This window comes from Rhagoletis pomonella, unplaced genomic scaffold (genome assembly GCF_013731165.1).
Source record: "Rhagoletis pomonella isolate Grant_MI unplaced genomic scaffold, Rhpom_1.0 Rhpom_scaffold_00009, whole genome shotgun sequence".
NCBI lineage: Eukaryota > Metazoa > Arthropoda > Insecta > Diptera > Tephritidae > Rhagoletis > Rhagoletis pomonella.
In genome coordinates this window covers 31,856,943-31,873,523 of record NW_023458563.1, presented here as the reverse complement: position 1 = coordinate 31,873,523, position 16,581 = coordinate 31,856,943, and positions in this window count along the sequence as shown.

Below are 16,581 nucleotides of genomic sequence, written 5' to 3'. Positions count from 1 at the left end.
TAAAAATATACAAAACTTAGTTTTCCACGATAATTTTACAGAGGCTAACGAATTGCGTGATAAACTTGACTTAACAAGCATATTAAGAGACTGTCAAAAATTGTTAATCAACCTAATCGAAGAACTTTTGAAACGATTACCTAGTCAATTAAATACTTTTAAAGTTTGTTCGGTTGCTACCCAGGGGATATTTGGTGTAAAGACCGGAAGTCGTGAGCTGCTTGGACCGGATGCAAAGGAATCTTCCCGCGCATTTACAACCCGGCCCAATTCCTGGAATATTGAGAAGGATAACTTGTGACAGGCGTACAAAACTCGCTCAAAAGGGAGCACGTCTTCTACCTGTTGAACTGTATCAACGCACATTGGTTGCACCTGTGTGGCGCAATGAATAAAAATCGTTTTCTCTGAAACTAAATGAGAAACTTGGTATACTTTGTCCAGGTTAGGCTGGTAATGAAAATGGGTAATGTAGGATCAAATCTGCGCTTGGCTTTCATATAAAGGTTTTTTTTCGAAAATGTAAAAATCGCTATATTTAATCCTAAAAATATAATCATATTCTAGCATACGTAAAAGATTACCATGCGTAAAATTTACGCATGAGTTTTAACCAACCATATTGTCCTATTTTATTGACTAATTTCGAGTAAACTAATAAGGATTATATTTTTGCATACAAATATGAAACAATACCAGACTTTAAGATATGTTTATAATTATCTATTAAGGGAAAAAGCAAGGACAAAATAGCTCTGCGTGGAAAGAACGAAAAATAGGCCAAAAACGCAAGTATCAATTTTACAAAGATTAACTTTCAGGGTTAAGTAACTACTGGAGTCAAATTGCTAAATATTGATATGCAGAGTGAATTTGAGCAACAAAAAAAAATTTGTCAATGTTATTGTGGCTTGTTAACATTTTATTTTTAATATTTTTATTGAGCTTTGAACTACGATTGTTTATTAGGAAAAATTGAAAAAGCAACAAAGTCTAAGCGGTAGAAGTTATAGCACTATTTCGGAGATCACCACATCTCCTCATCAGACTTCTTTTCTTTCCCTGCTGAAGTCTAGAAAAAAAGAACTCTGATGAGGAGATGTGGCGTTCTCCGAAATAGTGCTATAACTTCTACCGCTTAGACTTTGTTGCTTTTTCAATTTTTCCTACTAAACAATCGTGGTACAAAGCTCAATAAATATATAAAAAAAAAAATAGTTTTTTATAAATTTTGGAAAATGAGCGTGGCCAAGCCCTATTACGATCAAATATATGTATCTGAGTAACCGATTTCGCTTAAACTTAGTACGAACATCTCCCAAAGGTTAAGTTTTGATCAGCATGTCAAGTGTAATAACACTGGATCACAAATTTTAGTCAGGTTTTTGTTCTCCAGACGCCACTATCTAATTTCTATGTAGAATTGCTCGGTGAGTTAGTTTTTTTTCAATGGATACGTTTTCGAGATATTTGCAATTTGCCGTTATTCACCTTAAAACAAAAAAAAATTCAGCTTATTCACGTATATCTTACGAACCAATTTAACAATCTTAAAATGAGATACGTCAAATCAAAACTAATAAAATTCTCCAAAAAACATTTATACACCACTTTCCGATAGGACTGACAGTTTCTGACAAATTAATTAATCATCCCAGTTTTTTTTTATTTTTTAATGAAAAAGGCGAACTTAGCACAGTGCGTAGGCAACTGGATGAGTCAGCTGGGGTCGTCGATTCGAATCCCGCTGAAGAAGTCTGATGAGGAAATGTGGTGATTTCCGAAATAGCTATCACTTCTACAGTTTTTTTAAGTTGTTGCTTTTCCACAATAGTTTTTCAATAAAAACGGCATCATGCTCAATAAAAATTGTTGAATATAATTTTTATAAGGCCATAAATAACAAAAACAAATAACGAGCACACCTAAAAGTTAAACGTTCTAAAAATAGAATTATTAACAAAAACCAACAACCACACGATCAAGTTTAAATAGCATTGGAATAGCTTCGCTTGGTTGTAGTTGGCTCACATGAAAAAAGTGAAAAAAGTAACAACAGTTTATAAGGCGAACTTAGCACAGTGCGTAGGCAACTGGCTGAGTCAACTGGGGTCGTCGGTTCGAATCCCGGTGAAGAAGTCTGATGAGGAAATGTGGTGATTTCCGAAATAGCTATCACTTCTACAGTTTTTTTAAGTTGTTGCTTTTCCACGATAGTTTTTCTTTAAAAACGGCCTCAAGCTCAATAAAATTTGTTGAATATTAAAAAATTAAAAAAAAAACCAAACTTTAACAGAAGAAAAATTTATAAAATAACAGGTTCTGTGCTAAATTTTTGCATTTGTGCTAAAACCTGTTCTGTTGCAAAAAAAATCAAGTTACTAATGAAGAAAAGGTAGGGATAAATAACGAAGTGATCAGTAGTCAAATGAAAATGCGCAAAGATTTTTTGTGCGAAATATGAGCAGAAAAGCGTGTTACTCGGGTGTACGTGGCGTATTAGTAGCTTTCTGCTCATTTTTCAAACAAAAAATCTTTGCACATTTTCATTTTATTACTCATTACTTCTTTATTTATCCCTCGATTTCCTTCATTAGCAGAGCTGTAAAAGTAACAAAAATTTGGATATCCATATGTATTCGTTACTAATCCAATCCAACACCCGTATCTTTCGTATCGTTGCTTTACTCGTTACTTTTGATGCAAGCACTTATACCTCACACAAATCATTGCAATGCGTCTTGCAGCGTAATAACTTGTTCGCTCCGAATTACCCCATTCCCACGACACATTCTTAATTCGGTTTGACAGTTCTCTGTCTCTGTGTTTTGTATATGTTTTTCTTCGCTGCAAAATTTACGCGAAATGTAGGTTCTTCCTAAAAATTTATGAGTCTCCGTATTAAATTAGGGATATACACATTGATAAACTTTACTTTTTGTACTCAGAAAAAATGCAAGTTTTGATTTGTGAGCTAGTTTCGATAAATTTCCGATAAAAATTAGAGTCGGCACCGACTACATGCTCGTAATTCGCATGATAATTGGATCTGAATTACCAACAAATGAGGTAAATCGCTCTCAAAATTTGTATGGCGAATTACGTAATTCGAAGGGTAATTGGAGTACGAATTACGAATGACAGCCGTACCTAAATTAGCGCGTTGAGCGTTTCGCTTGTATCTTTATCTCTCTCTGGCGCATTAAATTTATATACGCTAGAAGAAGAGAGGCCGACAGGCTTAACGCTTGACGCGCTTATTTAGGTATGGCTCTGAGAGAGCGAACTACTAATGGGGGTGCCGTGGCAAAGCCGTATAAGGCCGTGGTAACGCCACCAATTTCGATTGACAATCACCGTGCAATTGTTGTTGTGCACAGCACGGAGTGAGAGAATTTTCGAAATCGAACAGCCAGCACGATTTGCTGGGTGAACCGAACAGCCAGCACGCCAATTTTTCAGGGTGGAAATACGCTATTTTGCGAAAAAGTAGTAGTATTAAATATTAGAATAGTAAAAAATATTTTTTTATTATTATTATAAAGTAGATATTAAAAGAAATATTATTATAAAATTAAATATTAAAGAAAGAAAAAATATTAAGTTGTTCTTTCATTTTTCATTTTCCGACTTCAATTTTGATGCATTGTTAAAGTTAAAAAAAATTAACTCGAATTTGGGAATCACCGAGGAATTCTACATAGGAATTGGATAGTGGCATTCATAGAACATTTTTGCTGTAAACCAGTGTAATTAGTTCTGAATAGTTTCTGTTTGTTTCCCACAGTTTATATTTTTTAAAAGTTAAGTAGTTTGAAGCTAGTTTTAAATAGTTAGGCCGGAATCAAACCTAAAGAAATATTTCGTTGGAAAGCTTATTTTTAATGAAATAATAGTGCTATTTTTGGTGTAAATTTTTTTAATCAAATTTTTTATTTTTGGCATATATGTAATACTTCTATATTGGTAGTAAGCTAACATCTCAATGTGTAAGCATTCCGAAATCAAAGCGAGACAGTCTAATACGGTTTTTGTCAATGTATTGTGTACTTGAGTTCCGTTTTTGTAAATGTGTCGTGTACATGTTTATTTATAAACGTATGTGTTCCTTTTCTTTCGGACGTGTTTATTGATATATCTGTACTGTAGTGTTTTCGGACGGTACTAGCTCTTACTGCCAATATAGGAGTATTACATATATGATTTTTGGCCTACTTCAGCAACCAGATGATGATAACGCGAAGTCGATCTTTCATTACCCGATTGTAACGAAACTCGAATAGCTATTTAAATATAGCTGCGAGGAGCTGGTGAGGTTCATGTGCCAACTGCGGATTGGAATTTAAGTGTCCTCTGGATAGTCCACAAGAAGCACGGCCCTGCCATACGCGTCAACTACCGCGGGATTAGCCTTGAAGTCGGCGGCTAGAAAAGTATTCGTCGCGGTACCCGCTGGTGGAAAAGGAAGGCCACCTCTGCTTTGGAAAGCCCAGGTCGAGAGAAACTCGGCTTCACCTGGTGTTTCTTATTGGCGCCAGTTAGTTTGAAGAAACGACTGGCGTGCTATTTTTCACTCGACCAAAATGGCTTCGGCGATTATAGCGCAATGAAGAAGAGTTTTTATAAATGGCCACGACCATGGATAACCAATGTCAAATGTCTTCCATTTACAAGCATTTTTGTTATTACAAAGCCTCATTCTAAATTTGAGGCACGAGGGGGCGGAGTAACGGTATATTCAAGCAAAAAATATTGCTGTTATCCTTATATTTCCGACTAGTTCGTTATCGCCTAAGAAGATAGAAACCAAACTCATAAAGACTAAGAACTGCACGCAGATCGCCATTAAAAAAAAATGTTTCTCTTATTTGGATATATGTAGATCGAACCAGGAATCAAACGCTGGTCTTTCCGAGCGGTATTAGAATAATAATAATTACTAGTATCGCCCAGTGGTCACTAATATTGTTAGGTGGGGTTATATACCTTCGGTTAAATAATTTCATAATTCATAGGAACAGAAGGGAGAATTAGATTTGTATGGGAATTCGATTGCGTAATCATATATAAAGATGGCAAGTTGCTTCTCTAACTGATATTCGGGTTGAACTTGTACCAATCAGGACTTTAAATAGTTTTTTTTTTAATATTTCGGTTAAATTGGCTCTTAGAGGACTACATTCGGAATCAAAAGTGTACCACAAAAATCAAGTTGTTTCGCTAACTGATATTCGGGTTGAACTTGTACCAATCAACGACTTTAAATAGTTTTTTTTTTAATATTTCGGTCAAAGTAGCCCTTAGAGGGTTAAAAAGTAATTTAAGGCCTCATATTTCATTTGATATGAGTTTCTTTTAAATCAATTGGGATTAAGTATGTACCTCAAACGTGTACCACAAAATCATGTTTGCGTATTAATGTGTTAGATATATGAGAAAATATTGCATGGAACTGAATTTGCCATAACTCGACTTTGGAGGCACCTATCGGGTCCATTTTTGGCACGTTTATTTCTCCTTATGTACCAAATATATATATGTTTGAAGAAAATCAGACCATAAATGCGATTTTTAAGCATAGACCGACCCCTGCGCCACCTATCGGAAAAGTTGAAACTCTGTGCACTCCTCCTACCAAACAACTTTATAACAAAACAACAACCATTAGAATCGGTTAGGAAACATAGGAGAAAATTGTTCCCAATTGGTTCATGCTTGCCTTTTTATATATACTTAGATATACTATTTTGGCGCTTACACTTTTGCTAAGTGTTTGGCCGACCTTCTCCTCCAGTTTGTGTGGTGCGTCTTGATATTATACCACAAATAGAGAGGCCTACAGTTTAACGTCTCCTCCTAATGACAACTGGATTTTAAGAGAAGCTTTTTCATGGCAGAAAGACACTCGGAGGTGTGCCATTGCCTGCCAGTGGCGACCACTGTTAAAAAAAGAAAACTATTTCTAATTTAGATGTTGCTCGGATCAGGGATCGAACCAAAGTCTTGCGGAGTAGTAGTACGCACCTCTAACCACTCAGCCACAGCGGTCGACAGCGGTATTAGAATGGACCAACCATTTTTGGATAACACCATACAAGCAAGGCGAATTTTCTGGATATACCCCAAGCCACAAGAGCATAATCCAAATAGTCAAAGCAGGGAGCTCTGGCTCAATATCGTGGCAAGTAGCTAGATTTAACATTTTTTCAGCAAGTGCATATCTTGTCGTTTCTTCTTTCTCTGTGAATATGTTTACCAAGAGGTAATTTCTAAACTAATATTCTTCTTTACTGCACAATTATCCATAGGGTGCGACAAACTAAGTCAACATATGTATGCTTGTATTAATTATTTATACTTCGTAAATTTTTTAATGTGCTGTAAACACTTGTATATTTTCGAAAATTATTCAAAAGATCTGATAAGTAAACAAAGACACGATAACTCTGGCCAGTTTAAAAATTTTTTCTAACGTATTTTGTCCTCGTTTGCATAACCAATTAATTATTGAAAGCACACGGCTAAATATTTTGAACATAATTTTCCGTTTCCAATTAATTCCGAACCATGTGTGAGTTGTTATGAGGTTCTAATTGGTTGTGAACACTTGGCACTGGCTAATTGAATTCAGTACAGGTGTATAGGTGCAAGTAACACATTGGATACACTTTCTACGGCTAATAGCGGTGTCAAATCTGTTGCACTGGTTTTTTCATTAGTTTTAACACGCATTTAGAGGCATTTTTTTATTTCGGTTAAGTTAATTTGGTGGAGTTTTATTATTTTCTTCATTTTCTTTATACATACATATGTGTGTACGTTGTACATGATTTGTATTTTTTTTTTCTTAATTTGTGCACATCCTTTGTACTTATGTATGCATATTTGAAAGAACAACATAAGTCTATCTACATTTGTCGACAAAACATATTTTACCGTCAAAGGGAAACTGTTGTAATTTAAAAGAAATATTAACCGGCGCTTCTACCTCCGTGCGTGCTAATCAGACATTGAACAACCGGCCCTTAGGACCAGTTTCTCAATGCCTGGTTAGCACGCACTACAGGATAAAGCGTAAACAGACGGCAGCGTTGATCCGGATCAAGTCGGGAATTAACTGCAGTTGATCCGGATTGAGTCCGAGTTAGTCCGGATCAACGCTGCCGTCTGTTTAAGCTTTAAAACATCGTTATCAAAGCGATCGACTCTATAACATATAGCAGGGAGTCGATAACGTCGGTAACGATGTTTAACCTGCAGTTAGTGTTAACAAGACATTGAGAAACTGACTCTTAATATGGTCTTTCAAATGTCCGCAGATATGTATGTATGTGGTACATATGTATCTTCCCAAAGTAGACGCACACGGAATTCATATGTCCATTTTTTGAGTACAACGTAAGTAAGTAATTTCCGTCGCTAAAGTTCGAAAGGAGTTGAAGCTTGGCTGTTTTGCACTTTCTCGTTTGAGCAGTGTTGAGGCCGCACCATTAATTGATTGTATTCAACGCGCGTAATTCGCAGTTGCGTCTCACTTCAGCGAAATGTATTAAATGTGTTGTTATCTAATTAATTGGCACACCATTTCAAATTACCAAAAAACTCTAAATTGTGTAAAATTTTTCTGCTTTTAAGATTTCTTTTCAATTTGAATGCCTTTTGAAACCATTACATTTTACTTCACTTTTTATTAATTTTTGTAATTTCATTAATAAATCATGCGTGGTTTTTCATATTCTTGGCTTTGATTGGCCACTCTAAGTTTAATTATTATTTAAACACTTCATGGACAGCACACTGCGAAAACTTTACTTATACGCACATATGCATTTACCGTTACTTATGAAATATGATAGTGTGCGTTCCCGTTTGAAAACAATACCTATGTTGTTTAGATTTTGGCAGAAAAGTTTAAAACGATTAGGGAGTGCGTGTTGTTCATTGGAGAAAACTGCAACTTTTTATTTAAACACTGCTAAATCACCATATCCGAGTTTTTGGTTCGCTCCAGAGTTTATTCAATTTCACGGCGTTTTGTAAATATGAGGATGGATGGATGCATTGTGTACGAATTTAGAGTGTGTGTGTTCTTGCAGACATGTGTTTGCATATGTGCATACATACATAGATATATTCCTTTAGACCGCGTATATTATTAAGGGTTGAAAGCTGAAGTGCGCGATTATAACTAACGACTTTTATTTGTAGCTGATTTTTTCGTTTCGCATCGTTTTTTTTTTTGTTTCAACGGATAATATTCGCTGTGCAAACATTTTGGCCTGGGAATTTTACATTTGCACTCAATGAAGGGTTGGAAAGTAGAATTTGCATGGAAGTGTAACGACGAACACACAAGCGCGCGGGCGTACACACAAACCCACACGCGCGAGTTATGTATCCACAATGTATTTCGGTATTAAATTTGTATGTATGTATGTACATAACATGCATATGTAGTTCATTTGACGGCATATGGGGTGCAAAATCAGCACTTTACACAGGTCAAAAAATATCAGTTGGCGTTTTGTATTTTGCATGCGTATGGGAATTGATTGCGACAGTTTTTTTGTTACATTATTCTAATTGAGTTTTGCTTTTTGTGAGACAAAAAAATACAATTAAAACTAATGTCCTTTATTTTTCAACTACTTATGCATTTGTAGATATATGCACATTTGCTACTGTCATAATTAAAAAAACGCGCCCCCCTTAACCGCTGATTGTTGCAGATGTGTTTTTGGGCTAAGAACTGCACTAAAAAGCACAGAAGCTGTAATTTCCCGCAAAACCTTCAAAATAAACTAAAACTGTTTGGTCGAGTTTTACAGTAACTGTACGGCAAAACGCGGAGACGTCGATATTTTATTTAGCACTTTCAGTTTAAATTAAACCTGACCAAAGTAAACTGAACCCATTTTCAAAATAATTTTTTTTTGATTAGTTGCAGAATCCCACCTACCTATGTAAACTAAATCCATTTTCAGAAACATATATATATGTATATTTTTTTGATTAGTTGCAGAATCCCGCCAAATTATTACTATTTACATATTAGTTAAGTATACATACATACATACACATGTACATATGTAATTGTCAAGGTTGGTCCCATAGAAGTTGTATGTGGATGAGCAATTTTTGACAGTAGGTACATTGCCGGCGTGCGTGAACATTCGGTGACCTATTAGTTTTCTAATTGGCGAAAGACTTTCAAGGCACGACACTCGAGATAGGTACTCTTTCTACTGATCGTTGGTTTGTATTTACTATCAGTTTGTTGTTATTGTGATCTAATGACGTTTTAATCAACAATTAAATCGAGCTCTAAGCCCACTTTTTTACTTTAACATTTATGTACGTATTTAGAAAATAAAAGTAATTCAAATTGGTATAAGTTATGCGCAAGTTATTTTATTTACATTTCCGCCGCACTCCTTAAATGTATTGCAAGGAAACTTTCAGTCGACTTTGCCGTGCGCTTAGGCCGCAATGTAATTGTTTTACTACCTACAGATATGTTTATAATGTTTTTTCTTTTATGTACATACATATTTGCATATGTATAAAAGAACTGTTTACGCACTCTTTTGTGTTTTTTTTGGTTAATTTATTATAGATATTGCTATGGGTTATACTTCGGCACATACTTTGTTATGTTATAGGTAAAATAATGCGCCTGATTTTGTAAAAAAAAATATTTATTAGGCGCAAAAAGCATGCGGCATTTTCTCCCAAAATTGCAAATTCTATGCGAGCGCACACCGAACGCGTGAATATTCGCACGACAGCGCAATATGACGCGAGCATATATACGAACGAGCCAAACAACACACTTAACCACGCAGCGTCAATTTGTTACTATTCCTCTAAACTGCAGAAACATTTTTTTGCTAGAAAACAATGCCTTTGCCATCCGTACAAGCCGCATATTCCGCACTACCAATTCACACTCCACGCACAAAACAACACAGAACGTATCTATGGTATGGCGAAAGGGAAATGTAACTGAAACGAAGGGAGAACACGTCTAGCAAATTAAAGAGCGAAATGAGCAACGAAAATCCAGAGAGTGAAGAGTGTGAAGCAGGCTCCGCTATAAAATTGTATAAATAAGGAAAAAAACAAAGGAACAAATGCGTGCAAGCAACTGAGTAAATGAGTGAGCTAAATGGATGGAGCTGGTGAATAAATATGTTACTGTGAGATAACCAACAAATGAGTGTTATTGATAGTGGGAGTGGAATCAGCGTTGCCACCAACAATTTATTTCCCTACCAATTTTTTTCCCAAATCTGACCAAAAACGTTTACAACCTACCAAATAAATTTCATTTACAAAAAAGCATTCTGAAAGCATAGAATTCATTTATCTAAGATTAAATGTTTCGAACATTTTACATACATACATATATGTACTTTTGTACATTTTAAAACACACAAGAAATAAATAAATAAATAAAATGCAGGTACAGTCTTAGGCACAGAGATGAAATGATTTAATATTTTTTGGTTGTATGAATTATATACATACATGTTATGTACCAAAAAGTTTAATTTTTTAAAGTAAATTTAAATCAATTAATTACACGTGCAAATCTTTAGCAGGGCCATTTTTGTTTACAAGTTCCTTGCATAACATTATTGATTCTGTCAATCTTATTTATTGATTCTGTCAATCTTAAGATTATTTCTTAGTTTAGTTTTTATCAAAGAAAGCGTTGAAAATTTGCGTTCTGCAGCTTCATTACCACAAGTTATATTAAAAACAAAATTGGCGAGATGCAAGAAGCTATTTTCATTCATTCCCTTTTTAATAGAATAAACTTTTTCCCAAAACATTAATATCCAGATCGCTGGAAATATTAAGCCCACTTAGCCTCAGTAAATTCCACTTCGTGGTTATTATATCAGGATCGTAATAAATGAGATGGGGAAACTTTAACGAAAGAGGTAAAATTGGTAAATCTTCTTTAGAAACTACCTTAGTTGGTGTTAATATTTGTAAAAGTTTTATATATTCACGCTTGGAATCAAATCTTAAATTTATTTGGTCTAAAAACTCTATGTAGAACTTTAATATATTGGTTTTAACTTCAAGAATTTCAGAAGAATTGACATTACTTTTCATAAACATCTCAGTTTTCGTTCCAAAAAACATGTCAGATATTTTAATATGATTACTCAACAGTTACTCAAAATTAAGAGATAATGTGCTTTGATAGCGGCATTTATGTAAGTATGGCAAACGAGAGCTTTCAGCTTGGAACTCTTTGTTAATAAATAAAAAAAATAGCATTTGGTTGGCGTTTGGTCTGCAGATCGCATACCATTTACTTCTTAAAAGCAGGAAATAAAATAAAGTTTCAAACTATGCCATTGCTCAACTATTCTTAACACAACGCATTCTAGTTTTGTGGGGTTTTACCGAACATAGTTCTGAAATTCCTTCAGTTTATGTATCCTCTTTGGACTGTGGGAAAAGAAACTATGTGCATATGTTGCGGCACAGTGTCTCAATGCTTTTCAGCAATTTTTTACAAGCGTATCTTGAGCAAAGGTGAAGTGAGTGGCATGTGCACTTTATATAAAATAAATTGGTTTCTGCACTTAATAATGTTTTCAGCCCGCCCAAGTCTCCAGCCATAACATTGGCTCCATCAGTAGCCAAACCAATTAGGTTTCTTATGTTTAAAGGCAGGATTGGAAAATGTTTAAGGTCCAACTGGCAAATATTTATGTGCAAAATGATATTTGAAATATATATTTAAAAACTTAATTCATCCGACCAAAATCTTACTTTGCTTACGAACCTTCCAAATGAAAAAGAAGCGACCAAATTTTGTCGGAAAAGAACAAAGTGGCAACACTGAGTGGAATACTAGAGGTGCTCACAGATTTTATGATGCTCATGGCAGGTATTCCCAAACTTTTTTCACCTTGGCTCCCTTATGCTAAAAAAATTTCGCGGCACCCCTACCCTTCTAATGTCTACGAAAACAAGAAACACAATGCAAACTTTATGCTCCTTTAGCTTTAATGCGAGGACAGAAATTTTTTTGACGATTTCATTATTTCCTTTAAGTTCATTGCGAGATTTGACAATTTTACCCTGAAATCATTGGATCATGAAGAGATTAACGATACTCTTAAATTTTTATATGGGAATTGAAGTCGGTTTTTTCTTTGCTTAAAAATCACTTGTTTGTGTAAGCATTTGTTGAAAATGCAGTCTCACATAGAAATGTAAAAGTAAAAGTCACTCGTATTTTTAATGCAGTCTTGCCAACAGCTGTGTTTTCTGCATGCACTTGCATCCAGAACTCTCTTGGCTCCCTTCATAGTATTTAATATTCAAAGTGCTGTCTTCACTGATATCCACAAGATTTTCTAAAGCTTAATTTGTCATCCCAGTAGGTTTGCTTTTCGGGTCACATGAAAACGAGTTTCTTATCCAGCTGTAGACATCCTCAGAGTCAATGTTGGGAAAATATTCAAGAATGGTTTTTCTAAACCTTCCAAGTTAACGCTGGTAATGTCATAACGCAAAGAAAATAACTTTGACCAATTTTCTTAGCGTTAACTTCGAAGTTACATACGTTTTTATGATTTACTTTGCTTATTTATGAGGTCACCAATAAAAAAAAGCTCGACGTGCTAAAAAAACCAAAGACGTATTTTAATTTCGCAGGCCTCTGTTATCTGCGCAGCGTCATCCAATACGGGTTTTAAATCTAGCGGCAGGACCTTCCTAGTCGCCAGGGAGTACCGACGCAGTGGCGTAGCCAGGGGGAGAATGGCGGTATAGTTCCCCGTATAAATCCAAGGTTTAATTTTTGCGCAACATTAACAAAATCAACAAACTTTCTCTTTCTTCATTAACGATGACACTGTTTCTATATGAAGCTGATTTCAATATTTTGTTTTAATAAAATTTAGTATCGAAAATATTCTTTCAAAACTTGCCTAGGAATGTGATATAATGGTTCGTTCAAAACCTTTTTTCAAAACTTATAAGGGCAAAAACGAGAAGGCGAAGACAAAAAGAGAATAAAAAAATTTCTCGCAGTGAATTTTAAAATTTTTAAAACGGTATAGTAATTTAATTTTTTAAATTTAAATAAAGCATGAATACCCCATGGAATAAACGAGTAGATAAAAAATATATAACGGTAAAACTAGCACATACATAAATATATGAAAGAATACACTCAGGCGACGCCTCTAGCCATTGTGTGTCACAAATTTAAGTTATCGATGGAATTTTTTTTTTAATTTACGAGAACAGCCCAACGGGAAGAAAAGTGGATGAAACGCGGATTAGGTCTACATAAGTACCGAAAGTGGTTGTGAAAAGGCTAAAGGTACGTTTTCGGCTATTTTTCTGAAAAGTTTCTGATAAAATTTTCCGTTGACAAAACATACTGGGGAACTACCCTGAAGAGCGAAACACACCACACAAGCGGCTTAAGAAACCAAGCGAAATATCCCTTTGCTGCAAGCCATTTGCGTTGTGTATGGGGTTTGACGAGCCGCTGAAGGTAATTTCAATAAAAATCTAAATTTTTTGATTTTCTAACCGCCATGTTGAAGTTTGATCAAACCGCTTGCGTTGTGTATGGAACGTTTAAAGAATTTGCCCGCAACTCTAATATACTCTAGCCATAGCGGCACCCCAGCCATACCCTCTCGGCAACCAAGGGTGCCGCGTCACCCACTTTAGGAAAGCCTGCTCTATGGTGTTTTATGCATACCTACAGATGTATGTTCATATGTATGTAGATGCGAACATGCATACATATATCACCATGCACTGTGTGTATGCGTATTATGTATGGTAGTTAGAAAAGTACCTCAGGTAACTGACACGAGATACAATGTTCTGATTCAGCAACAGCGACAAAGTAAAAAAGTGAAAAATATTAGCTTTGAACTCATCGTTAAAATCGTTTATACATGTATGTATGTATGAATGCGTGTGATCAAAAAAGATACCCTGCTAAAAATGGGACAATCCGGGATGACTCCGGGAGCAATCGCTAAGGAGCATGCGATTAATACCACTTTTGATCTCTTTACATGGAATGAACTGTTCGCTTTTGATCGAGCATGTCCTATGAAGAGACTAATTGTTCACTTTTATACCCGAACGGGTATAAAAACGACTAGTCACTTTTAAAAAATAAAAATTTGCGCCAGCTGAGATTCGAACCGGTTCAGTTTTGTTAGGCGAATACTGTCTCTGTGAGTCAACGCCGCACATGAAATTTCGTTGACAAGGTGCGTACATATCATTAAATCGTTAATAGTTCCCGTTAGAGATGAGTTGGGTACTAATTGATCTCCAATTATACCCATAAGGGATCAGTCGAGCCTAATTGACCTCCATTAGTACCCGTATGAGACTAGTTGCGACTAATTAATGCCCAATTGTACCCGATTGAGAGTAATCTCGGAATACTCTCTTTAGACATTCGTCGCACAATTTTTTGCAGGGTATGTACACAAGTAAACATACATATGTATGCACAAAAAAGTCTGACTGTTGTTTTTTACTAAATTTTTTCGTTATTTAAAATATAATTCGGCATCAGAAACCGAACATTTCCGTTATCTATACAAACTTCTTAACGCTAGAGCCACTCATTGAGGAGTTCAATTAAACCAGTATTTGATGTCCGAATTTTATGGCGTTGTGTTTTTTATAAAAAATGTTGCCTTTTCATTGCCCTCTCCTTAGGATTCGTGCGAAGAGGGCTATCAGAAGGCAATATTTTTCGGTAGAAAAGAAAACACTATTCAATAAGACTACGTTAATTGGATAAATCATAGCAAAATCAATGTCAAAAAAATAAAATATTAAGTACTTTGAAAAATAAATACATACATACATACGTATGAGCTAATACATACATATGTATGCAAGTATATAAGTAGTTTTATTTCTTCAAATTATGGAATCCAACTGACATATGTACATACATAGGTTACATTTTTGTGAAATCTACAAAAATACCATCACTGGATCCGTATAGCTACGAACAGGCAGGTTCTGCAATTCACTTCCCAGTGAATTTCAACCAGCCACTTTGAATTCAAGTTCAAATTTCGCAAAGCCTGCCTGTATAATTTTTTTAAAATACATAGATATATGTATGTACATATGTAGTTCGACCTATAACGGAAACCACATGAGTAAACATTTCATATTTTACACAATTAGTATGTTCCAATAGCAGTCCGGTTTACAGGATTTAGTCAGAAATTACAGGAAGTCGTTCCTATTGACATAAGACCTGTAAGTGGGAACACTTTTGAGAGAGTAGCTGAGCAACTGTTCCTAGTCAGAAGTTACAGGATTTAGTCCGGAGTTTTTTTCCTGTAAGTTCATGAATAGTGTCAAAGGATCAGCTGATTTACATGTGCAAACAAAAACAGAAAGCGGTGAAAGCAAATAACCTTATATTTGTTAAAAAATGGAAGTAAACAACGAAATATTCGAATATGTATAGATTTTAATAATTATTTAGTGATATTTCAGCCAAATCAGTTTTGTACCAATGACATGTAAACAAACCGACTGACGTTTTTACAGGAAATAGTGCTTTTTGCGTTCCCGTGCACTTCTGCATCTGTTCTCCTTTTACTCTCACTTGAGAGAGTAAAATTGTAGTTTGACAGTTCCACAGGTTTTTGTCCGAAGTTCAAAGGAACAGACTAAATGCTCATAAAAATTAACGAAGTTTCAAAAAATTTCACACTTTTGTCTAGAATTTCTTGAAAATTTTCGAGCCCCAATTTTCTCTAAGAGTATGGGCTTAATTCATATATCTCCATACCATGTTCGAGTACTCTACCATGAACACTTCCGGAGATATGTAGTATGAAAAATTCGGTTTTTATGGGAGCTGCCACGCTACTTTTTCTAATAGCTCCAACTTTTATTAGTACCTCCCTTTTATTAGCTCGGAATGTAACTATGTAATATAGATGCGCCTAAAAGATGAAGCGATTTCTGTTCTCAAGTTACATACCTGATGACAGTACGAATGGAAATTAAGTATAATAGAGGTTTTAGTTTTTTAAACTATAATTTTTCTACGTGACTATGCGATTGATTTCATATATATCTATACCATGTTCGAGTACTCTGCCATGAACACTTCCGGAAATATGCAGTCTCAAAATTCGGTTTGCATGGGAGGTGCCACGCCCCTTTTTCCAATAGCGCCAATTTTTATTCATGGCTATGCGATTGATTTTATATACGAATACCAAGTTCCGTTAGGCTTTCTGCACATTGGTCGTCCAATCATAGTTACTTCATCGTCACAGTAATGATGCAACGATTACTACATTTCGCACACTCGGTCGTGATATTTCAATTTATTTGGCGTCTAACAATTGACTTGGAGCAGGTATTTTCAGTTTTTCTGGTTGATATTTTCGCGAAATATTTACAAAAACCTGCAAATTTTAAAATATGAACTGTGCTGCAACAATTCTAGACATAATTTTTCTGTAATATCTCTTCTTTTCTTTTCCTGAAATGTATTTTGTGCATGCATACAGAGACTTTTTACAA